We start from the raw sequence: 26,003 nt of genomic DNA on the forward strand, positions 1-26,003 counted from the left end.
GGCTTCTCTCAAACATGGCACAGCGATGTCTTTAGCCCTGGTTAATGAGGGGCTTTTGTGCTCATTCCGTCATTAGAGTCTTGGGACAAGCCTGGGTAATTAACACCATCTCACAGATGGGGAAGCAGAGACCCAGCTTTGTCCAGGTTTCCCCACTGCCAGGTGAGTAGCATGTGCTCAACTTCCCGCCCACCTGCCTCTGCGCTGCAGCCGTCCCCGAGGGCAGTTCTGACTCCGTCATGCTTTTCCCCAGCAGCACTTGGGGAGTGTCTTTCGGAAGGTGATTTGTCATGGAGGTAAGAGCCACCCAGACTGTGGGCATGGTCTTCTCTCCCACAGCAGATGTTCAGTATGAAATTGATGATGGCACTTGAATTCGACCCAGAAATGCTATGTTGCCTTTGGATACGAAACTGGGAGAGAAACAAGCCATTGGATTGTGTTTGCACCTCCCTTCCACTCTCCCCTGTGCCTTCCTATATTTAGTAAACACTTGTTCAGTGTCTACCATGTGCCAAGCATTGCAGTGAGCGCCAGGGCCGAGCAGTGGACTGAGATGCTCACAGATGATGCGTGTGTTCTTAAGGCGTCTTTTAGGTGAGCTCCTTTGTTGATGCAGCCAGAGTGGAAAGGAAAGGCCTTCTGACTTCATGCCATGGCTGCCTGGGTGTGGTGATGTTGTCCAGGCTGGGCTGTGGCTTTTGGTCAATTGTGATACCTTGGGACATGTCAGAGACTGCTGGTCCTAAGATGTCCGTGGTAGGCTCTGTGTGTCACTTCCTAGGAGACCTTTCCATGCCAATGCAGTGGGTTCTCATAGCACTGTGCCCAGGGGACTCTTTTGGGGATGCCCTTCTCTTAGCACATACCTTACTTGGGACAGATGGATTACAGTTAAGTGGTTAAGGGGACCCCAAACGAGAGTCCCAGTATCTGTATCCGCGCAGGCACCTCCTTTTCTGGTGCCTTTGCATCTACTCAACCAGGTGATGCCTCTGGGCATTAGGGCACTGATTAAACTCCTGATCTGCCTTTCACAAAAGAAGCTCCCTGCCCCTATCCCGAGCACACGGTCCTCTGGATACACACAGAGCAGGCAGATCCAACTTTGGGTGAGGATGATGGAGATCACAAATGCTCCCCTGACCTTTCTAGAAACCTCTAAAAACTGTTTTTCTCATTAACGATCGAAAAGAAATCGTTAAATGGAGAAAATTAGCAAACGCCAATCAGCAAAAAATATTAAAAATTACTTATATATGAAATTAACTATTAACTACATTCGCCTCGTAAATTACTGTATAAAATGTGTTGACAATGCACTGACTTTAGAAAGACTCTAACGTGCAGAAACAGAGTGTAACTAGAATAGTGTCGAAGTACTGAAACGTGAACTGTATAAGAAAGTATTGGTTTGCATCTGCTAATCCCAAATTCCCAGACTAGCAGATGCAAACTAGTATGTATAGGATGGATAAATAACAAGGTCCTCCTGTATAGCAAAGGGAACTATATTCAATACCCTGTGATAAACCATAATGGAAAAGAATATGAAAAGGAATATATATATGTATAACTGAATCACAGCAGACATTGCTGTACAGCAGACATTAACACAACATTGTAAATGAACTATACGTCAATAAAATAAAAAAAAGTATTGGTAACTGTACACGAGGTGTGCCTGTTTATCTGTATCGATTATCCACACAAATTCAGTACTATGGATGCAAAAAAATTACTTGTAGTCTCACCTGCCATTATTTTTTGGAGGTACACCCCTATAGTTTTTTTCCTGTGTGTGTAGAAAACATAGTTACATTGTTTGTAACTTGCTTTTTATTACTTAACGTTATGTTATGAACATCTCTAAATGTTATTAGGTACATTTGTATAACATTATTTTTAAGGACTCTATTGTATGGAGAATATATATAATTCTCTACTCGTCCATCGTTGGGCGTTGGATTTGTTTCCAATAGCAATGAACAACTTACAGCTAAATCTTTATACACATCCATAATTGATTCCTTTGGAAGTAGAATCTTTGGGTCATACAATTTTAAGGATTTTGATAGTATTACCAAATTGCCCTTCGTAAAGGTTACTCAATTTACCCTATCATCAGTGGTGTTGAAACGATTCATTTCTCCCCTCCTTGAAAACACCATATATTATCAATTGTTTTTATCTTTACCAATATAGGAGCAAAAATGATCTCTCATTTTTGTTTCAATTTGCAATGTCTTTGATTACTATTAAGGCTGAATATCTTTTACGTGTTTGTCATTTGTATTTATTCTTTTGTGAATTGCTGCTCATGTCCTCCATACATTTTTTTCCTGTTGAAATATTTGTCTTTGTTATTCATTTGTGAGAAAGCTTTCTACATTAGGGGCATGATTAACCTCCTCTCTGTTATATACGTTGAAAATATTTTTTTCCTGGTTTTAGTTTACCTTTCAATTTCAAAGTTGCATTTTTCACATATGGATATTTTAAATGCACAATTCAAATCTAGCTATCTTTTATCTTTCTAGTTTCTACCTTTGGAATTGGTCTTAGAAAGAGCTTCCCCATTACAATTTATATAAATGGTACTTCTGTAGTTTCACTTAAAAATTAAAATCTTTAATTCCTATAGGATTTGTTTTGATATGTGGTGTGAAGCAGGGCACTGATTTAGTTTGTTTTTTGAATGAGTGGTAGAATGTACTTACAACCTCATCAATTAGCCATCCTTTTTCTCACTGACATAAATGCCTTTATAAATGTATGCATATTTGTTCACTGTTTTAATTATTGTTGTTTCCTGCAACATATTTTAATACCTGGTTGAGAAACTTGCTTTTCATTTCTTCATCTCCCTTTTCTTTTTTTTTTTTAAATGTTTCTTGAACAGTTTTTTTACTTATTCATGCTTTCCAATAAAATTGGAAATCATTGTGACAAAACCTCAAAAAAGTTTTGATGGAATTTGGATTGGACTTGCATTAAATTGCAAGATTAGGTGGGGGAAGATTGACATGTTGACAGTACAGAGCCTTTCTATCCAGGAGCTAGTGTATCACCTTTCATTATTCACTTGGGCACTGTTTTATGCTCACCCATCATTTCCTGTAATATTCTTCATACGGATATTACACATCTAGAAATAATGTCATTAAGAGCCTTAAAAATTAATTCCCTTAATAATTCCACCTTTAGTGATCAGTCTTAACAATGTGAACAAAAGTCTACGCATGAAGATTTCAGTCACAGCATGATCTACAAAGATTTAAAATCAGAAACATTTAAAATGAGCAATAATTGGGGGATGGTTAAATAACTTTTCATACAGTCACAAGTTGAAATACTATGCAGCCCCTAAAAAGATATTCATGAGATATTTATGGAAATTGTTCTAGTTGAAACGTTCCATAGAAAATCAGGGTTGAACATTATATGGACACTTTAAAGTGTTGTATGTACAGCTTCTACATGCATTGTAGGATGGTCACAGAGTAAGAGAAAAATGTACAAAAATGTTAATAGGAGCGGTTAGATTTAGAAGGGTTATGGATGATGTCTATTTTTAATTTGGGGTTTTCTGTACTTTCTCACTTTTCTGCACTTCGTATGTATTGATGCCCTAACTGGAGCAAAGTGAACGTTTATGGGAAGTGAGCCTGCAGACCGCGCTTGCGGCTCTGGCGGGCAGGCAGGCGAGTCGGGCGGCGCCGACAGGTGCAGTCCCGCACGCGGCCGGAGGGTGGCAGTGTCTGCCCGCAGACCCACCGCGCGGCCCGCTGACCTTTGTCAGCTTCGGCGGCCTCTCGTTTATCACTGATCACAAGAGTGGAATGAACATATTTACTTGTGTTTTGCTTTCCACTTATAATATCTAGTGGCATGGGAGGGAAATGAAAACAATTGTTCATAGGGGAAATTTATGAGCTTCATCTGGCTGCGAGATTTCCGCAGTTGCCCTGAGCCGCCCAGGGACTCGGATTGCTTTTCGCATCTTCAGGCGAGGAGGCAGGCGCGTCTCCATCTGCCGAAAGGAGCTTTAGTGTTCGTCATCTTGGGTTTTAGAGGCAGTTGCCTCTGAGCAGCGGACTTTTCCTGACTCCTTTTCCTTCTCCTGGAGTTTGAGAGGAGCCCAAGGCTCCCCCTTTGGGGCTTTCACATCATCTTCTGGGGTATCAGGGTGGTCCCCACTTCAAGCCGGGCCCTCCACCGGAAGTCCAGATTAGTCAGGATTTCCCAACTATCCAGGGATGTTCTAAAATTCCTTCCCCTCAACGAACTGGGGTGCGGCTCTACCGACCCCTCACGAACCTTAGGAGGCCTCTCCAAAGTCATGATATGGGGGGATGGGGTGGGAGTGGGCCAGTCCCTGCCCCCGTAGTGCTAGCTGCATCCTGAGACCTGTTATCTCATATCCAGGGTGGAGATTGGGGAGCCTGGGGTAGTGAGAACTGAGGACTGTGCCTGGGTGGAGGTGGGACGGTTGGGGGTGTGGTGGGCTTCCTCCCTGTCCAGCAGAGAGCAGGGCAGCGGGATGGAAGCTGCTGGCTGTGACCAAGGAGAGGACAAGTCAGTGAGTCTGTGATATCTTAAGATCCCTTGAGCCTCAGGCTCATGGAACTTGCTCCTAGGAACCTGGAACCAACTCTGCCTGAAGCCCCACCCTAGGCAGGAACGTCCAGGGACTGAGCTGATCTGTTGCCCTGATGAACAGCCTCTTCCCAGCCTGTGGGCCACACCCAGCCTGGCCAGAGGGTGCCAGGGGCTTACCCTCGAGGTGAGGCTGGGAGGGCTGTCCAAGGACCTGGGTGTAAAAAAAGAAGCCAGGCTGGCTGTACCAGGGACACGTAGTAACAGAAGCATAGAAGAAGGAGGTGTTAAAGCCACAGGAACTACTGACATGAGCACATTACTAGTGTGCTTTGGTGTGGAGACTTTTGCATCACTTGATGCACGTGCGTGCGTGTGCATGTATGTGTGTGTGTGTGTATCTTTGTGGGGTTGCTGATATTGTCTACAGTTGGAAAAGTTGTTCGTGGTTATAATGGATCTGGAATTCTGTTTCTTTCTTTTTCTCCGTTTCCTCCCTCCCTCCCTTCTTTCCTCCCTCCCTCCCTTCTTTCCTCCCTCCCTCCCTTCCTTCCCTCCTCCCTTCCTCCTTTCCTTTCTTGGCTGGGGGAGGTTTTCCTAAAGAGACTGTGCCCTTGGGATCGCATGAGGGCAGAGCTCTCATGGTCTTAGCGCCCGGCCAGCACAGCCTCATCGTGACTGGGACCCATCCGGCTCTGTGCCTGCAGGGGTGTGACAGTGTGTGGTTGCTGCAGTGAGAAGCATCAGACCAACAGGTGAGCCTTTGACACCAACTGGCCAGCACAAGAGCCTTGTGGGGTCTTGGCCAAGACATACCTCTGCAGCTGCACCCGCAGCACCCATAAGTAGGACCTGAGCCTCCCTGGGGCTATCTCTGCATCATCACTGAGGGATCAAGTCTTCATTCAGCCAGAGCTGGTTGCCTCCAAAAGGGAAGAAAAGGAAACTGATTCACCCTCTGTCTTTGAGTGAATTTGCAAAGACCCCATGTTGTCATTGGCGAGGACCCTGATTGTACATTCGCTGGTAGACAGTGGTCTGGTTCTGTCTTGATGTCTCTCACCCACAGGACCCTCCCTCAGCTCATTACCACCCACCTCACTTTCCCAGCGGTCTTACAATCAAATTACTCAAAATTGCACAGCTTTATGGCATATTGCTGAACTCCAAGACAAGCAAACACCCAGATAATGAACAATTATTTATGACAAATTATTACCTTTACATGTAAGACGAACCGTTTCTATTAAGTTCGGTAAAGGGTTGACAACCCCTCCCTGAAAATGGATGTGCGGTTTTCACGTGGAATTGGACAAGTGCTGGCTGAAGGTGGGGTCTGGAGGGTGCTGCATCTGTGCATGCTCTGCGGGCTGTTCCAGAAGCTGCATTGACAGGCTGCGGGGAGCCTCTGGCCGATGGGGCGGGCAGTTCGCTCTTTGCACCAAAGGCAGCCGTACTTGCATCCCAGCTTGGAACTGGGTAGTTTCCATGAGGCTTACCACTTTCTCCATCTTCCTTGAATATGTAAGGATGAAAGCACAAAAGAATGTGACATGTTTCACTAATTGCATTTGCATTTAAGTGTTCAAAATAATATATTATTTGAAAGTGAACTTTTCTTAAATTATTTATGGACTCACTAACCTATGTTTTGGTTATTTCACCCCATTTCCACTGTTCTTGTGAACAGAATCGTCTCCCAGCTAATTATAACATACAGTATTTCCCCAGCAGTCTTACAATCAAATTATTCAAAATTGCCTTTCTTTATTGCATCTTGCTAAAACCCAAGACAAGCAAACATCAAGATAATAAACAATTATTTATTGCAAATTATTACCTAATATATAAGATTAACAGCTTGTAACTATTAAGATTAATACATGTGGTAAACTGTATTTATTATACTTATTTTGTAGCAAATATCTTTGTATAAAACATATGTTTATGTATTGCAATTAATGAGAAAAAGTGTAAGATTAACAGTTTATGTTGGGTTTTGTTTTTAGATTTATACACACTGTAAAACTTATTTATTGCACTTATTAAAAGTATTTAATGATGGACTTTTAGATGCTGTATTTTTAATGTGCAAATATAAACTAAAGGAGTATTAAATTACAAAATGGAAAATTATAACCAAAGTCAAAGAATCTAACTATTTTCTGCTATAAATCTGCTTTAAAAAGATCATCACTGGAATTACTGAATCTTTAAATAGTGGCCTTTATGGTACATAATGAGTTCCAATGAGTTATCCTTTGAAAGGCTTTTTTCATCATTAAACTAAACTCAACATTTTGCTCTTAAAGATAAATGTAGCTAACAGCACAAACAGTGGAATCATTTCGTTTTATGACGAGAAGTTGAAGTAACGTCGGAGGGAAGAGGTGCATGGCCGGACGGCTCCCCGAAAGTGAGGGAGGAGGACAGGCTGGCAGCAAAGGCAGAGGCTGGAGTGGGGACAGCCGGGCTGAGCGGCGATGAGCATCCTGGGTGCCGAGGGGGAGAGCCTCGTCTTTGCCACCCTGGCTCGCCTCCCGGGGTGGAGACAGGGGCAGGTGTAGCTGGAGCCGTTTCTTTGCCACAGAATTAGACAGTGACGCACACAAAGGTGGTGGTGCTCAGACTGTGGAAATAGCAGTGAGGCACTGGCTGAGCACTTCTTGCTTTCCCGGGGTGTAGAGGCCCCACTGCTTTGCTAGGAGGGGGAGGTGTATTCCAGAAGGCAGAGCAGAGGGGCAAAAGAAACCCCTTGGGAAAACCTGCCCAAGTTCTGGGCCACTCATTTTCAAGAACTTGGAGGAACAAGCAATAAAAATGAGTAATTCCTGGGTTTTCTATGGAGAGGAGTCTGCTCTAGCCAAGGGCTGCTGAAAACATGAAGCAGTGTGTACCCTGCCGGCCTGTGGCCATTGGCCTATCCCTGATTCCCGAGTCTGGGGTCTCATCCCACCCCAGGTGCCTGTGCGTCCCTGAATAAGCTGGGGTCGGGGTTTGAACACAGACAGCAGAGACGCCAGACCTCAGTGCCTGTGAGCTGCCCTGGGACCCCAGACATGTCCTTGTTCCTCTGGCCTCTGGGTGGGGATTGGCAAGGGGTGCAGGCCTGCCTCTTGCACGCTGCATGGAGGGGATCGGGGAGCCCTAGGGGATGTTGAGAAGCTTTATTCTCACCTGTGCTAAGCCTTCTTAGAAGATAAAGAAGGAAAAGGTGGAGGTGGGGGTAGGCAGGAGAGAAGGGAGAGAGGAGCTGCCAGTTCCCAAGCTGCTCAGATCTCTCTTCCCTGGTGGAAATTGGGAAAATCCATTCTGATTACTCACAAGGCAAGTGTTCCTTTTCTCAGCAGCTTGTGTTATTTTATTTCAGATGTTGAAAGTTTTCCTCCCCCCTCTCCCCGAAATAATTATTTCATTAGCAGTGAGGACACATACGAAATTTCCTTGAAAAAGTGTGTAGAAAACGTAAAACTCTGTCGTTTTATGAGAAGCATCTTGGGTGGAGTTTGGTGCTCTGGTCCTGGGGCGCACCAGTAGGCATCCCCGGGTGCCTAAAGGGAGGTTGGTGGTGGGCTGTGGTTCTGCCTCTTCCTCCAACCTGGCTGCCTGTGACAGCGGGAAGGCTGGCAGGCTTCCACCTCTGCCGGGTTCCCCAACTCTCTCATAGACGTCCATTTATTAGCCCACCAACTCCCTCATTTATTCATTTGTTAATGAATCAACTCATTTGTTCATTAATGAATATATTGGTCAGTTAATTTAGCAATTCCTTCCCTCCCTCCCTCTCTTCCTTCCTTGTCTAATTCCTTGTTGGCTCATTTAGTAAGAAGAGTTTCGGGCTGCCTCCTGGGAAACAGCACCCCGCTAAGTTTTTCGGGATGCGGCGCTGGTCAGAAGTCTTCATCAGAGTCTCTCAGTGATGCTGGGTCTTCACTCCCAGAGACTCTGCTCCTGGAGTTTTCCCTGAGGACCTCCTCTCCAGCGGTTCCCATGCCAGGGGCTGGGGCCCACGCTGGGATCACAGCTCAGGACACGTGGGGGCTTTGGCTCTGGAGGGGTTGGTAACAGAAAATCCATTCTCCAGAGGAAGGATCCATGCTAGACCTTATTTTCCTCGGGAGTCTAAGGAATTAATTTTTCTCCGGTGCTCCTAAGGGTCTACCACAATTAGAAGATTCAACCTCCCAGTAATAAAAGATGCAAATGTTAACAGCAAAGTGATCTTATTTTAACCCACCAAATTTGTCAGTGTTGTTTGTGGACTTGATGGTATGTAGTCAGAGGCAAGGAACCAGCAGCAATGGCTGGCTGCCGGGGGTGGTGGCAAGGAACAGGAGAAGTTACCAGGAGGGTAAAGTACGCTTTCTTCTGACCTAGGAAGACCTCTCTAGGGGTTTATCCTGAGGACATTTTTACAAATGAGCATAGCAATTTACTATAGGTGTGTTGTTACGGCATCTAGTATAAAAGAAAGGTACTGATGAAACATACATGTTTAACCACTAGACTAGATGAATGAATGATTTAAATGCAGCAGATGGGTGCCTGGTTTTTCATGTCCTGCTAATTCACTCAAGCAGTGCATTTGAAAAGCATTTTGGTGTGCACAGCCTTGAATGCCACAATTCTACTTTTAGGAAATGTCTGCGGGGAATAATCTTAAATGAAAACAAAGAATCATGTACAATGATGTTTATTGCAACTTTATTTTTGACTTTTTATTATAGAAAACTAAAAAATGTACAAAAGTAGCATGAACAGAAAAACAGACCCCCATGTACCCATTCCCCAGATCCAACTCCCGGGCCCCCTCCTGTACCCTGGTTTACTGAAGCATATCAGGTACCTTGTTACTTCCTCCATCGATGATTCAGAATGCATCTCTAACAGATAAGGACTCCTTAGAAAAACATAAGTACAATAACTTTATTTCACTTTAACCAAAATTCCTTCATATTGTCAAACATCCAGGCAATGGTCAGTTTTGTCTCATAATCTTTTTTTTTCTTTTAAGCTGTTTTTTGGGGGCTTTGAATCAGATAAGTTCCATCCATTGCAACTGGTTGACATAACTCATCTTTTTTCATCTCTAAGTCCCCACCTTCTCTTTCTCTTTTTTCCTTGGAATTTATTTTAATTTTTTTACCCTTGGAATTTATTGAAGGAACTGGATGAATTGTACCATTTCCTACAGACTTGATTTTGCTGATTGCTTTGTTTTTGTGTCACTTATGTTTTTATGTCTCTTGTATATCCTGTGACTTTGTCACCAATAGAAACCAGAGATATTTCCATATAGCATTATAGCTATTGTAGGTGTCTCGAACTATAATTTGTGTTCATCTCTATTTAGAAATTATTGGATCTGCCATTAGATCTTGTTATTTGGTAAGCTAATGAATATGCACATATAACGATATTTTGGGTTTTGCCCATTTAAAAAATTCGACTGATTTTTTTTTTAAACTGATGAGTTTTGAGAGTTCCTTCTATAGCCTAGATACTAGTTCTTTTTAAGATATACAATATTTTCTGGAACTTGTCTTTTCATCTTCTTCACATGGTCTTTTGAAGAGCAAAACCTTTTAATTTTGATGAAATATACTTTATCAATTTTTCCTTTTATGGATTATGATTTCCTGTCAAGTCTAAGGACTCTCTGCCTAGCCCTAGATTCTAAGATTTTTCTCCCATGCTTTTTACTAGTTCTGTCGTTTTACATTTTACATTTAAGTATGTGATCAATTTGAGTTTATTTTATAAGTGTTAAACTTAGATCAATATTCTTTTTTTTGTTGTTTTTGCCTATGGATGTTAAATTGCTCCACAGCCATTGGTTGAAAAGGCTGTATCTTTCCTTCATTAGATTGCTTTTTGTGCCTTTGTAAAAAATCAGCTGCATATACAAGATATGGAAGCAACCTAAGTGCCCATCAACAGATGAATGGAAAAAGAAGATATATATATATGCAATGGAATACTACTCAACGATAAAAAAGAATGAAACCTTGACATTTGCAACAATGGATGGACTTGGAGGGTATTATGCTAAGTGAAATAAGTCAGACAGAGAAAGACAAATACCGTGTTATCACTTATATGTGGAATCTAAAAAATACAACAAACTAGTGAATATAACAAAAAAGAAACAGACAGATACGGAGAACAAATTAGTGGTCATCACTAATTAGCAGGAAGAGGGAATGGGGGAGGGACTCTGGAGTAAGGGATTAAGAGTTACAAACTATTATGTATAAAATAAGGTACAATGATATATTGTACAATATAGGGAATACAGCCAATATTTTTTAATAACTATAAATGGAGTATAACCTTTAATAATCGTGAGTCACCATATTGAAAACCTGTAACATATAATATTGTACATCAACTATATTTCAATAAAAGAAATCAGCTGGGCATATCTGTGTGAGTTACTTTTGGGCTCTCTATTCTATTCCATTGATATACAGTTCTATCTCTTTGCCATTATGCCGTATTGATCACTGTAGCTGTACAGCAATGTTGAACTTGGGTAGACCAATTCCATTCACTTTATTCTTTTTTTCCAAAATTGTTTTAGCTATGCTGGTTCCTTTGCATTTGAAATTAATTTTAGAATACCATTGTGTGCGTGTATTATATATGTATGTCTTTGTCTTTCTAGAATTTTGATAGAAATTTCATTAAAACTGTGTATCAATTTGAGGAGAATTGATCTCTTTGTTGAGTCTTCTAATCCTTGAATGATTATTTAGATCTTCTTTGATTTCTTTCATCAGCATTGTGTAGTTGTCTGCACAAGCCTTGTACATGTTTTGTTAGATTTACATCTTAATATATTATTTCTGAGCAATTATAAATTATATCTGAGCAATTATTATATTAAACATTCTGGTGTTCACGTGTTTACTGCTAGTATATAGAAATGCGGCTGAGTTTTGCATGTTTCCTTGTATCTTGCAACCTTGCTGAATTCACTTGTTATTTCTAAGAGAATTTTTGTAGATTTCTACATAGATAATCAGGTCATCTACAAATACTAATAGAAACAGTTCTGTTTCTTCTCTTCTGATTTGCATGTCTTTTATTTCCCTTTTTGTTTCATTATTGCATTAGCTAGAACTTTCACCAATATGTTAAATAAGAATGGTGAGAGTGGCACCTTGCCTTGTTCCAGAACTCAGGGGAAAAACAGTCTTTCACCATTAACTGCAATGTTAGCTGTAGGTTGTTTATAGATGCCCTTTATCAAGTCAAGTAAGTTCCCCACTATTCCTAGTTTTTTGAGAGCATCATTCTTTTTTAAAATATCATAAATGGATGTTGAATTTTATCAAATACTCTTTCAACATCAATTAATATCATTATATGATTTTTATTTATTTATTTATTATTTTTTTTATTTTTTATTTTTGTGGTATGCGGGCCTCTCGCTGTTGTGGCCTCTCCCGTTGCGGAGCACAGGCTCCGGACATGCAGGCTCAGAGGCCATGGCTCATGGGCCCAGCCGCTCTGCGGCATGTGGGATCTTCCTGGACCGGGACACGAACCCGTGTCCCCTGCATCGGCAGGCGGACTCTCAACCACTGCGCCAAGAGGGAAGCCCCTGATTTTTATTTTTTAGCTTGTTAATACTGAACCAGCTTTGCATCCATGGAACATATCCCACTTGGTTACTGTGTGTAATTCTTTATATATATTGCTGAATCCTATTTGCTAATATTTGTGAAGGATTTTTGCATCTACCTTCATGTAGTTTCTTTCTTTCCTTCCTCCCTCTCACCCTCTCTCCCCTTCTCACTCCCTCCTTTCTCCACTCTCTCCCTCCCTCCCCCTCTCTCTCTCTCCCTCCCGCCTCTCTTTCTTTCACAGTCTTTGGTTTTGGCGTCAGAGTAATATAAGCTTCATAATATGAATTGGGGAGTGTTCCCTTCTCTTTATTTTCTGGAAGAAATCCTATAGAATAGCATTAATTTTTCTTTAAACATTTGATAGGATTCATCAGTAACACTGGGCCTGGAGGTTTCCTTTTTAGAAATTTTAAATCACAAATTCAAATTTCTTAATCATTATAGGGCTATTCACATTCTTGTTTTCATATTGAGTGAATTATGGTACCTTGTGTTTTTTGAGGAATCAACCTATTTTATTTTAGTTGTCATATTTATGGGTATAGAGTTGTTTACATATTGCCTTATCATTCTTTTTATATCTGCAGAGTTTGTGGTGATATCCTCTGTTTCATTCCTATTAAGACAATTTGTGTTTTCCTAATTTTTTTCTTTCTTTTTTTTTTTTGGTCAGTTTGCCAGAGATTTGTCAATTTTATTGATCTTTCCAAAGAAGTAGTTTTTTGTTTCATTGATCTTCTCTATTGTTTTTCTGTTTTAATTTCGTTTATTTCTGTTCTTACCTTATTATTTCCTTCCATCTGTATGTTTCCTTTGGGTTTATTCTGCTCTTCTTTTATATGTGGGAGCTTAGATTATTTATTTGAGACCTTTCCTCTTTTCTCATGTATGCATTCAGTACTATAAATTTCCCTCTCAGCACTGCTTTAGCTGTGTCCTACAACTTCTGATTGTTGTATTTTCGTTTTCATTGTTTCATTAAAAAAATTTCCCTTGAGACTTTTTTCTTAATCCATGGGTTATTTAGAAGTGTGTTGTTTAGTTTCCAAGTGTTCGGAAATTTTTCTGTTATCTTTCTGCTATTGATTTCCATTTGGTTTTATTGTGGTTGAAGAGCACACTCTGAATGACTTAAATTCCTTCAAATTTGTTGAGATTTTTTTTCATGGCCTAGGATATACCCTATTTTTCTATATGTTCCATGGACACTTGAAAGAAATGTGTATTGTGCTGTTGTGTGGATTGTTCTTTAAATGTCAGTTCATTTTCTTGGTTGATGGTGTTGAGTTCTTCCATATCCTTGTTGCTTTTCTGTCTAGTTTCTGAGAGAGGAGACTTAAAGCACTCAACTATAATTGTGGATTTATCTCTTTTTCCTTTCAGTTTTGTCAGTTTTTACTTCTAAGTGTATACACAAGTATACAAGAATAATGTATATAAGAATGCATTCTTGGGACTTCCCTGGCAGTCCAGTGGTTAAGATTCCACTCTTCCACTGCAGAGGACACAGGTTCAATCCCCGGTCAGGGAACTAGGATCCAACATGTTGTGCCGCATGGCCAAAAAAAACCAAAAATCGAAAAACAGAATGCATTCTTGGTGGACTGATCATTTTACCATTATTATCCTTTTCTATCTATAGTAATTTTCTTTGAAGTCTATGTAATCTGATATTATTATACTCCTTTTATTTATTTAATGTTTGCATGATATATTTTTTTCCATCCCTTTGCTTTCAACCTGCCTATGTTGTTGTATTTGAAATGAGTTTCTTGTTGACAGCATGTAGTTGGGTCATGTTTGTTAATCCACTTCTGCCACCTCTTTCAATTGGTATACTTAGACCATTTATATTTAATATAATTATTGATATATTAGAGCTTAATTCCGCCATTGTCTTTCATTTGTTTTCTGTGGTTTGTTTCTCTGTTTTCGTTTTTTCTGTGTGCCTGTGGGTTAGTTTGAACATTTAAAAAATTCCACTTTGATTTATCTGTAATGTTTTTGAGTGTATCTCTTTGTGTAACTTTTTTAGTGGTTGCTCTAGGCATTACATGCTTGATATATAACTTAGAATATCATCATTTCACCAGTTTGAATAAAGTACAGAAACATTACCTCCCTTTAACTACCTTTGTTTTCTCCACTTATAATATTGTTGTTTAAAACATTTTCTCTACATACATTTAGAACTACATCAAACGGTATTGTAATTTTTACTTTGATCATCAAACATGTTTAGAAAACTCAAGAGAAGGGAAACTTATAGTATTTATCCACATTTTTGCTCATTGTATTCTTTCTTCTTTCCTCATGTTCCAAGGTTTTTTTTGTTTAGTAGCATCCTTTCTGTTTACAGAACTTTTTAAGCCTTTCTTTTAGGGTAGGTCTGCTGGGGACAAGTTCTCTTAGTTTATTTTCACTGGAGAATGTCTTGATTTCCCTTTAATTAAAGAAGGGCATTTTTGCTGGGTATAAAATTTTGGGTTAGGCAGCCTTTTTTTCAGCACTTGAAGAACATTGTGTCACTTCCACTGGCCTCCATAGTGTCTGATGAGAAATCTACTATTATTCTCATTGCTTTCCCCCAGTATTAACATATCATTTTTCTCTGGCTGCTTTCAAGATTTTGTCCTTGTCTTTCGCTTTCAGAAGTTTATTTATGGTGTGTCTTGTATGGCTTTTTCTGTATATATACTCTTTGGGTAAAATTAGCTCCTAGAATCTGAAGGTTTATGTCTTTTGTCAAACCTGGGAAGTTTTCAACCACTCTTTCTTTGAATACTTTTTTTTTTTGTAATGAAAAAAATTTTTAGTTGTCTGTTGCCTTTAATTAACATCTAAATAGATACCATATTCTTCTATAATTACAATATGGAAATATCTATGAATAAAATAGATAAATTTTTTGTCATATACCTAGGAAAGAATGGTGGCAATAAGATTCATCCAAGGTTTCAGCAGCAATATCTATGTAGCCAGGGTGTGGTCAGTGTTTGGGGACAGAGGTAAATATCCACAATCCGTGCATACATTTGATCTTTTCTTTTAGTGTCTGATTTACCATCTGGTGCTGCTGGACAGTTCTCTTCTCCTTAAATTCTTCCAATTTGATTTGAATTTCATACATTGTCCTACAGTCTCCTGAAATGTCAGTGACTTTGATAGCTGTAGCTCGAGGAAACTTTTCTTTGAGAATTTGGGTCACTTTGATCTCCCCCCTCAGTCTGCAAGGCAAACATTCACTGGGCACAGTGGAGAAGAGGAAGCCGGCAGGTTCCACAGAGCAGAGGTGCTGCCAAGGCTGAGCTCCATGCTGCCATGCCTGGCTGATGTGGCCTGCTGTCTTAGGTCGCCGTGTCGTTCTTTGAATACTTTTCAGTCCTGTCCTCTTTCTCCTCTCCTTCCAGGACTCTGGTGAAATGAATGTTAGGTCTTTTGTTATAATCCCACAGGACCCTGAGCCTCTACTAGTTTTTCAGTCTATTTTTCTCTCTATTGTTCAGATTGGGTAATGCCTATTGTCCTTTCTTCCAGTGCACTAATTATTTCCTCTTTCTTCTACATTCTGCTCTTAAGCCCAACTACTGAGTTTGTTTTTTTGGTACTGTATTTTTCAGTTCTAAAATTGCCCTTTGGTTCTTCTTTATATCTTCTGTTTCTCTGTTGAGATTCTTTCTTCCCCTCATTTATTTCAAATGGGCTTGTAATTGCTCATTGAAGCATTTAAAAAGTGATGAGTGCTTTAAAATCTTTGTCAGATAATTCTAACATTTTTTTCATATTGTTGTTGGCATCTGATTGTCTTTTTTTTTTTTTTTTCCTGCGGTATGCGGGTTTCTCACTATTGTGGCCTCTCCCATTGCAGAGCACAGGCTCCAGAGGCGCAGGCTCAGCAGCCATGGCTCACGGGCCCAGCTGCTCCGTGGCATGTGGGATCTTCCCGGACCGGGGCACGAACCCGTGTTCCCTGCATCGGCAGGCGGACTCTCAACCACTGTGCCACCAGGGAAGCCCCTGATTGTCTTTTTAAATTCAGTTTGAGACCTTTCTTTTTTGTGGTATGATGACGACTTTTTATTGAAACCTGGGAATTTGCATTATCTTAGGAGATTCTGGCTCTTACTTAAACCTTTTGTTTTAGATGGTTTTCTCTGCCACTGCTCTAGTAGGGGAGGGGGGATGCTGCCCATTAGTTTTGAGTTCACATATTTTGCAGTTCTGTTTGGTGCATACACATTTAGGGTTGATATATCTTCTTGGTGAATCAACATTTTTATTATGATATAATGTCTCTGTCTCTGATAATTTTCTTTGCTCTGAAGTCTATTTTATCTGATATAGTCTACCTCCAAGTTCCCCACTCTGTTGCCTTTGGAGGGAATAGGATCCTTACTACTTTTGGGTGTGGGTAGGAAAACTGGCTCCCCATGTGGGCACCACTGATACAGTGATGACTTGGCCTTGTTTGCTGGGCGATGATGAAAGTCTTGATTCTCCACTAGGCCTTCTTTGACTCCATCAAGAATGGGAGGGATGTTTTTGTTACTGGCAAGAGAGAGGTGAAGTTCAGGCTCCCCACAGTCTCCACTGACACTGTTGGGAGAGGGAGCCCAGTGGGGATGAAGATCCTGTTTCCATACCTGTCCTTCTCTGACATTACCTCAGTGGGGGCTCTGGGGTTCCTTGTTATAGCCTCTTGAGGATGGAAGTCTAGACTCCCCCATTTGGTCTTTGTGGGTATGGGTATGAGTGGGACCAGAATTTTTTGTTTTCTTTTCTTCTAGTGTTTGGGTGGAGTAGACTGGTTATTGTATAAAAGTATTTGGTCTTACTAAGCTGCCCCTTTCTTTGTCCTTTGACTAGAGAGATCAGGCTTTTGTTGGGGCTTTTGTTTTGTGTCTGTGCCTGTTGTAGCTTCCAGATTTTTGACTTCTTCTCTTCCAAGTCTAACATATATGAAGCAAAAGGAAAACCAAGGGAACTGACTACATTTCTTGGGTCTTGAGGTCCTAACCCAGTCTGCCTCTGGGACCAGTGAGCAGCCTCCCTTCTCTGATCACTTCACCCCTGCGGTTTGTTCTCTGTCATTTGGCACATGGCCTTTGGTGCTCATTCATTTATTCATTTACTCTTTCATTCAACAAAACTGGCTCTGTGCCTGTTCCTGCAGATATGGTGACTAAAAGATCTTAAGTTATAGTTAGTGGAAGAGACAGTAATCACAGTGTCTGAGTAGACCCTATAATTTCCCCTGGCTGGCCTTGCCTTGTCCTGGAGGAGGAGGTTCTAGGGGACAGGGTCTGGGCCTTGCTTCTCCTGCCCAGGATGAGATGGGGCTCCTGGTCACAGTCCCAGTGGGAGACAACTGGAGGTTTGGCCCCATCAGGACACACTTACTCATGTACTGAGCGTCTGCCACTGGGCACACAGTGTGCCCAGTGTGAGCCTACACTGGGCAGGGATGTGAGATGAGAGAGGTGAGGCCAACTCCTGGCAGCTCCAGGCCTGGGCAGGGCTGGGACAAGGCTGTGGAAACAGTTAATGCCTTGAAAGCTCACACTCGAATGGAAGATGCGGGTGCTAGTGGTGGTGGGGGATCAGGATATGGCTTCCTCAAGAAGGAGGCTTCTGAGGGCTTTGCTGGTGGCGCAGTGGTTGAGAGTCCGCCTGCCGAGGCAGGGGACACGGGTTCATGCCCCAGTCCGGGAAGATCCCACATGCTGTGGAGCGGCTGGGCCCATGAGCCATGGCCGCTGAGCCCGCGCATCTGGAGCCTGTGCTACGCAGCAGGAGAGGCCACAACAGTGAGAGGCCCTGGTGAAATGAATGTTAGGTCTTTTTGCTTACCGCCAAAACAAAAAGCAAAAAAAAAAAAACAAAGAAGGAGGCTTCTGAGCTGGACCTGGGCAATGATTGAAAAAAGTGCTGGTAGAAGGGCAGCCTAGGAGTGGGCTCTATTCCCTGCCCCCATCAGGTGGAGCAGCTGGAAAAGTGACCTGGGGGACCCAGGTTCCCACCAGAGCCACCGCCCTAAGGCTTTCCCTCCCCTCCCCATGGACATTGTCTTCTTCCTGCCATGACACCCTGATCTTTCCCCCTCCCCTGCGGGCACTGCTCTCCTGCCCACGATGCCCGTCTGGGCCCTCCATTGTCTTGGGAAGATGTGTGCTCACCCGGGTGGGTTATTATTAGCCTGCGATGAAGTGAAAGGCCCTGAATGGGAGATTCTGAGCTCCTGCCTGACACCATGGCCGAGGCAAGAAGGAAATGATTCATTATGGCTACAAGGCGTGCTCTAATTTCATATAACGAAATAAATGACAGTCGTATTTTGGGCGCCACCACGCGCAGATAGCATTGTTCCCTGACTGCCTCTCACCCGGGCTGCAAGGGGAATTAGAGCAGCCTTTGTGCAGAGAGATGAGGGGCTGGGGGTGCTTGAGGGGTGGCAGGTGCCGTGGCCCTGGGAGGATGAGTGAAGTCACTGCTCAGTGGCTGGGGTGGCTGGGGACAGGGGTTCCAAGACCTCCCCCACAATCAAGGGGCCCTGGCCTGCTGATCCCACTTCTGCTTCCTGTGCACCACATACCCCACCTTCTATCCTCATGGCTCCTCCAGACCCTGCCTATCTGTCCAATTCATTCCCAGCTCTGGGTGCCCTCCTCCAGGAAGCCCACAGCGAGCTCTGCTTTTCCAACGCTGTGTCTATGCATACTTTCTCCCCCTCTTCAGGCTTCTGGGCTCCTTACACAACCACACAAAAAACAGCTTTGGATGAGGCTTCCTTGGATGTGATGGCGGCCCCCAGTTCAGAGTAAATGTACCTTCACCTTCTGGGGTAGGGAATTCCCTCAAGAGCTGAGCCCCTTAGCAGGGCAGCTGTCACGGTGTGCGCCCTTCAGGGCGGGACTGGCTGCATGATTTGTGGGGACCAGGGTCAGATGAAAATTCAGGGCCCCTTGTTAACAAAATTAAGAATTTCAAGACACAGCTGCAGATTCTCAAACCCAGTGCAGAGCCCTTCTGAGTGAGGGACTCTGTGCATTGCACAGGTGGCAGCCTCTGTCCATGGCTAGAGAGAAGAGACCCAAAGTTGGAGCCTGGGGTCCCCGTGGTTACAGCACTGGTCCTCTTCTACCTCAGCTGTGGCCAGGACAGCTTGACAGGGCGCGGGGAAGGCCACTGGTTCAGCCAGGATGCAGGCACCTTCGACAGGCGTCCAGAAGTGGTGACAGAATCTTATTTCCCCAATGTGTTTCATTTGTGGTCTGGAACCTAAGATAAAAATAATAGAAGAAGAGGATAACATTCAAGGGCAATTTCATCTCTGGGCGTCTCACCAGGAGAGGAAGCCTCAGGATCGCTGGACCAAGGAATTCTTTTTCCTGCCATATTTGCACACAAAATGGTCTCGTTTAAAAACACACGCGAAGAGTCATGTCAATCATAGACACTTGGAAATAGGTGCTGCCTTGACAGGGAAACAGAACTTTTTCGTGGAATTTAATTCGTTCAAATACCTTTTCCAACTGGGTTGACAGCGGGGCCATGGAGAGGGGAACTCACATCCTCCTCCAGCTCCCGCTGCGTGTGGATGGGCCCCTCCATCCGCCCCCCAACACCCCTGCAGAGCTCACTGTGTAGAGTGTGCCAGCAGTGAGCCGCGTGAGCTGGACAAGGTCCTCTCTCCCTGGTCTCTCTATTGTTCTCCAAGATCAAGTCTCACAGACCAGAAGAGGGGTTCTGGGCATGCCAGTTCCCAGGAGGGTAGATCCCTGAGTCAGGGCCTGCACTGGATCCCTTACTAGTTGGCTTTCTCTGGGGACTACAGAGGTTGCAAACAGAGGGTCCATGGGCTGTCTTCAGGTCGAGGTAGTTCCCTCCTTCCTTCCTTTCTTCCTTTCTTCCTTCCTTCCTTCCTTCCTTCCTTTCTTTCTTTCTTTTTCTTTCTTTCTTTCTTTCTTTCTTTCTTTCTTTCTTTCTTTCTTTCTTTCTTTCTTTCTTTCTTTCTTTCTTTCTTTCTTTCTTTCTTTCTCTCTTTCTTTCTTTCTTTCTTTCTTCCTTCCTTCCTTTCTCCCTTCCTTCCTTCCTTCTTTCTTTCTTTCTTTCCTCCTTCCTTCCTTCCTCACTCCCTCCTTCCTTCCTTCCTTTCTCTCTTTCTTCCTTTCTTTCTCTTTCTTCCTTCCTTTCTTTCTTTCTTCCTCTCTCTCTCTCTGTCTTTTTCTTTCTTTCCCTCTGCATTCTTTTAGCAAAACCTAAATTAGGTTCCAGCCTTTACAAATCGCAAGTTTGCACGTAAAATCCAGATTTATGACTTCTCTTGAAAAAAAATCCAGAGATTCCCACATGAACATGACTGGGGTGCCGAATAGGGCTGCTCCTTTCAGGCGAGGCCATGCTCTGTAGTTTGCCTTGGTCCCCACAGCTCTGTACCTTCTCCCAGCCCTGCTGTGAGTGGCGGTCCACATAAAGTTGGATTTGCACGGCTGTATTTCGTACACCTGGCTGACATTACTCCTTTGGGTTGCCTGCCTGGCTCCCATAGGCATTTTGCCTCTTTTCTCCTCATTTAGAAGTTTCTGGTGGCGCTTTGCTGATCATAGATGGCCCAGTGATGGGGGATGGAGAAGGGCATAGACGGGAAGTGTCCACGCCATGTATTCCCACCCCTTCCCTGTGCTCTGTGGAAGTGCTTGACCTATGCTGATAATCAAGTTATTAGTCTAGACATTTCTTATTGCTTACTGAGAGCAGAGTGGGGGCAGAGAGAGGAGGGGTAGGGAGAGGGGACAGTGGTCAGGTGCACGGAGATCTTGCCGACTGCCCTTGGCCCCTACTTGCTGAAACATGAATTTGCATCATTAAGATGTTATCTTTGAAAAGCACGCTCCCTAAACTGTGTTTCTTTCCTCCGCCTGTTCCCACGATTGGCAGCTGGAGCAGCTTGTAACAGGGCACACCTGACCCTTCAAAAGGGCTGAAGCCTCAGCTCCGCGCAGCAGCCACTTCCTGGAGTCCAGCTCACGCTCTGCCCAAGGCCTGCCTCCCTGGCTGGGGGGAGGCTGGAAGGCAGGGATGTTTTCTGAGTGACCTCCACTGAGGAAGGGCCGCTGAGCTGGCCGCTGTTGCTGCCTCGACAGGACCTACGCCCTGTAGGACATCCGTAGGTCCAAGCGTCGAGAGACAAAGTCAGGGCCCAGGAGCCTCTTGCTCACGGCTGCTTCTTGTCCTTGGGCCCATGAAGAAGACTGTGCCTCCTGCAAACTCTCTTTGTCCCTCAGGCCGTTCTATAGGGCGCCGTCTCTGCTTCCCAGCAGGTGTTGGCTTGCCTTGACATTCTGGCGAGGCAGGGACAAAGTTTTCATATTAATAGGAAGATGGTGAAAGCAAGGACAGGGGGCTGCCACAATGTCCAACTACGGGAACAACCCACCTTTCCAATACTGCCTTATTAATCGGCCGTTCGGTACATTGGGGCCCAGTTGAATTAGATAAAGGGTAATGTATGCAGTAGTGGGAATACGCAGCCTTCAGCATCAGGTTAAATGTTGCTTTGCACACAGTCCAGGGCCACTGCTTTCCAGAAAGCCCCCTCCCCCCGCCCCACCGCCGTGTGGTGGGTTGGAGTTTAGCTGCACCAGGTACAGAGGGTCCCTTTGCTGAGAGTTTCTGGAGCTGGGTTTATGCAATGTGACTGCCTGTCTCAGGGATGTCCTTGCATTCTGGGACCCACCTGTGGCCTTCACTTGGGAGGGGGAGGTCTGGGGGTATTACCTTCACCTAAGAATAGGCTTCTGTTGCCGACTTGCTGCATTACCAGGGGTGCCCCGGATTTAAACTCTAGAAGAGTCCCCCATATCCCTGAGAAGAAATTCTCTTGATCTGTTACGTCATTTCCTTTGGAGACTCTGTCCTGATTCTCAGAAAGGTTGCCATATGGAAAACCAGGCTGAAGAAAGCCATTCCGTCTGAAGGTCAAGTGGATTGGGGAGGCGGCAGGTGGCCTGCTGGGGAAGGACAAACACTGACCTTGCAATGCCAGCCACGTGGGTCTGGGACCTTCCTACCCAGACTCTGGGATGGTGCCCTTTGTCCACAGTCAGGGCTTGGGTTTCCAAAAGCACACAAGTGCCTGAGCTGGCCCAGGGCTCCCTCCTGCCTCTCCTGCAGACCCGGGAGCTGTGGCATCACCTGTCTGCTGGCCTCTCTTCTGTGGCCCGGGTCCCTCCGTAAGTCACAGCCTGCAAGAAATCACCGTCCACACCTGCCTGCCTCCGTGGTTCTGAGCGGAAACCACTGGGGTAGTGAGGTGTTTGACAGTTTGAGCAACTCTCCAGCAAGAAAGGGGTCCTGAGGGAGGCTGAGGAACCCTATGAAGCCAAGAAGGTCCACAGAGCACCTCGGCCCTGATAGGGGACTGGCCATCACTGCCCGGCCCTCAGGCAAGAGGGGAGCCCAACAGCGCAAGGCAGCTCCACTCTGTCCTGGAGGCCCCAGGCTTTGCCGTTCGTCTCCCGGGCCCTTGGGCTTTGACAAACTGATCCTGGTTTGCCCAGGACTTTCTGGGTTTTGCTACTGAACGTCCACATCCAGGGAACCCCTCGGTTCCACGCAAACAGGATGGTTGATCACCCTACCTGGGCATGGTCTGGGAGCCAGAAGGGTGATTAGGGGGTAAAATCCGGGCTGGGTGCGGGCGGTCCAGATGTGAGGACACACCTGTAGAAGAGGTAGTTGCCTCTGACAGATGCTCCATGCATGTCCTACACTTTCCCTGCATAGGCAACCCTGTGACATCATCGTACACAGGCACATGCGACAGCATATGCGTGAGGTCCCCATCGTGACAGCAGCTGTGTCAAGATGGCTCTTCTAGTCACGGTGCTGGCTGATGTTGAACGAGCGGGTGTGTGAAGAGGCTGTGCTGGCTTCTGGGCTTGCTCGTGTACCCTGTTAATGAGGTTGGTCGTCCTGCCACCTCAGGGTCAACGCTCCCTCTTTAGACATCTCGTCCACATGCCCACCTGGGACAAGGTATCAGATCCAAGTAGCAAGATGTAGTGAAGCTCTGCATCTTGCAGAATCCTGGAAAACAAAAGTGTGGACATTTCTGGGTCTTGCATTGGCATTGTGGGCTGCAGTCATAGCAATCAATGTAGGACCACCTTGTAGAGTCTAAACGCTGAAGCAGATTTACTCCCTACGCAGTTGTTTCGTCTTTCATCTTGTATTCATGTGCCCTATACACGTGCATAGGAATGTTGGTGGATTGCCATATCAAAGGACAAAAACAACAGCCTGGTGTGCACGGCCAGATCTTGTGACTCAAAATTGCAAGAGTTAAGGTCTCGACACCCCCCTGCTTGAGCTCATTTGGAGTATCTGAGACCACTTATACATTTTTCTGAGATCTTTGGTGGAGGTGTTTTTTCTTTCTCTTTTTTCTGTGTTCAGGGAAGAAGCTTGTGGGAGCTTTTGGATCCCCCATAATGAGGGGGATTATAATGAAACACATGAACGAGTTGGCACTAGAGCTGGGAAGGGTGAGAAGGTCCCCCGCTACAGGGCGTACGGTGCGGGCCGGAGCTGTTGGCTTCTGTGGAGTTTGACACTCTGAAAGTTGGACTCCCCTCAATCCCAGCACTCCATGGCATTCTCTGGAAAGAGAGAGGAGCAGGGCAGAGTGCCATATGGCAGTAGGACCCCTATATTAGTCAGCTCAAGTTCCCATAACAAAATACCGCAGACCGGGAGGCTTAAACAACAGAAATGAATTTTCTTGCAGTTGTGGAGGCTGGAAGTCTGAGATCAGGGTGCCAGCATGGTCAGGTTCTGGTGAGAGTGCTCTTCGTGGCTTGCGGACACCACCTTCTCCCTGTGTTTTCACATGGGAGAGAGAATGATCATTAAAACAGAACTCTGGTCCTGCCGCTACCCTGCCTAAACCCTTCCAATAGCTCCCCATTGCATTAGAATAACCCCCACCTCTCATCACAGCCTCCGCAGACCTCCATGATTCAGACAGGCCTGACCTCGGACCCCACGCCACTTCCTCTGACGCTTGGGAGCCTCCAGCCACTGACATTTTAGTTCCTTAAATTTGAGCCTTAACACTTGCCGTTCCCCCTGCTCGCGAAATGCAGTTTGTCACTTGGGTCTTGACTTCCTGATGGCTATCTCTCTATCACACCACAGTGTTGCATTTCTTCAAAGCTCTTACGTCCAGAAGGCTTCACCTCCTTGTTAGAACGTCAGCTCCATGAGGGCAGGCATCTCACCTCTCTTGACCAGTGTTGCATCCACAGCACTAGAGCAGCGCCTGGCCCATAGGAAGTGCACCGCCAATATCTGATGGATGAACGTACCTCCCGGAGCCTTTCTCTTGGAGGTAGTGTAGGGGCACTCAGAGTACCTTCAGAGGCCCCCCTCCCCCTCCGCCAGCATTCAAGGTCATCCATTCTTCCGCCCATGCTTTCCTCCTTGGCTTCCCCGACCCTCCTTCCCTCCCTCCCGACCCGGCCGCATGCTGTGTGCAGTCACTGGCTCCAGTTACCTTGGACCACTTTGCAGGCTCAAAGCACACTCACGGCTCTAGCCTCATGCTTTTGCAAAGGCCTTCCCAGCTCCTTGAAATATCCAAATCAGGATCTTCCAGAGGGTTCTAAAAAAGTCCTGTTTCAGGAATCTGTCCCTTCCCCCCACCCATACACACTCGCATCCCCTAAGGTGGCATTTGCCTTCTGAGGAATCGAGGTTGGTTCATCATTTCACACTGCTCCTTGGATGATACGGGCCGTCCCGGTCCCCTGGCTGCTGAGCAGGAGTTGGGTGAAGAGGCTGGTGCTTCAACAGTGTCCCCTGCGTGTGTGGCTGTTCCCTCTCCTGTGTTTCCCTGGCACTTTTTTCACACGGCACCAGGGGCTCAGAGTCTGCTCCGTTGTTCATATTAGTTTACTCATTCTTTCACTCACTGAGGCGTCCACGACGTTCCGGGTACTGCGATAACTGCTCAGGACGCAGGGAGACGGCCCCGCCCACAAAGGGGAGCTGGGTCCTACATTTCTTGGAGGTGGCGCCTATGAGTCCTGTGCACGGGACTGGATGGGTGAGACACTGTCATCCCATCGTCATGTGAATCGATTTTCGATTGAAGAATTTTTAAGAAGCATGCAGACCACTACCATAATAAGAGGTATTATTTTCAAGTCAAATTTTGTTTTGAGAGGCTCAAGAAAATCGAACATTTGAAGATGATTTTAAAAATCCTGCAAAACAAGGGTGGGGCATTGCTGTCCTGGCTTTGGACCATCTCCCTGGAAACTTTTGGCTGGGAGACACAGGCCACCAAACAGTGTGTGGGACAAGCTGAGGGCTCTGCCTATTCTGCGGCCAAGGGGAGGGGGTTCAGAGGAAAATTCTCAGGGGACAGGAGTGAGCACTTAGGACAGGAAGCCATGGCTGCCCACCAGCTGTGCACCCGCAGGACTTATGCGTGCCTGCTCTACGTGTGCCTTGTCCACTGGGGTCTGGATGCTTCCGGGTCCTCTCTGGAATCCAATTCCATTTGCTTTTGGAATCTTCCACAGATGTTCTCTTTCCTTGGAAGGATGTTTCCTCATTTCCTTGAATCTTATCTGTTCTTCGTGAAGCCTCCTGTGACATCGCCCCATCCTCCTGAGGCTCACTGCCTTTGCAGTCATCACTCTTCCAGGCTGGCGAGTGTACAGACCAGAGACTTGGGGTTTGGGGGATCAGGGCTCTAGCCTT

At 44.8% G+C, this 26,003-nt stretch overlaps 1 pseudogene; it reads right to left on the reverse strand.

The window, feature by feature from the left end:
- Nucleotides 1-15,222: 15,222 nt before the first annotated feature.
- LOC136141420 (bolA-like protein 3 pseudogene) lies at nucleotides 15,223-15,556 on the reverse strand (annotated as a pseudogene).
- Between the last annotated feature and the right edge of the window lie 10,447 nt (nucleotides 15,557-26,003).

Source organism: Phocoena phocoena, chromosome 20 (assembly GCF_963924675.1).
Source record: "Phocoena phocoena chromosome 20, mPhoPho1.1, whole genome shotgun sequence".
In the NCBI taxonomy this organism is placed as follows: domain Eukaryota; kingdom Metazoa; phylum Chordata; class Mammalia; order Artiodactyla; family Phocoenidae; genus Phocoena; species Phocoena phocoena.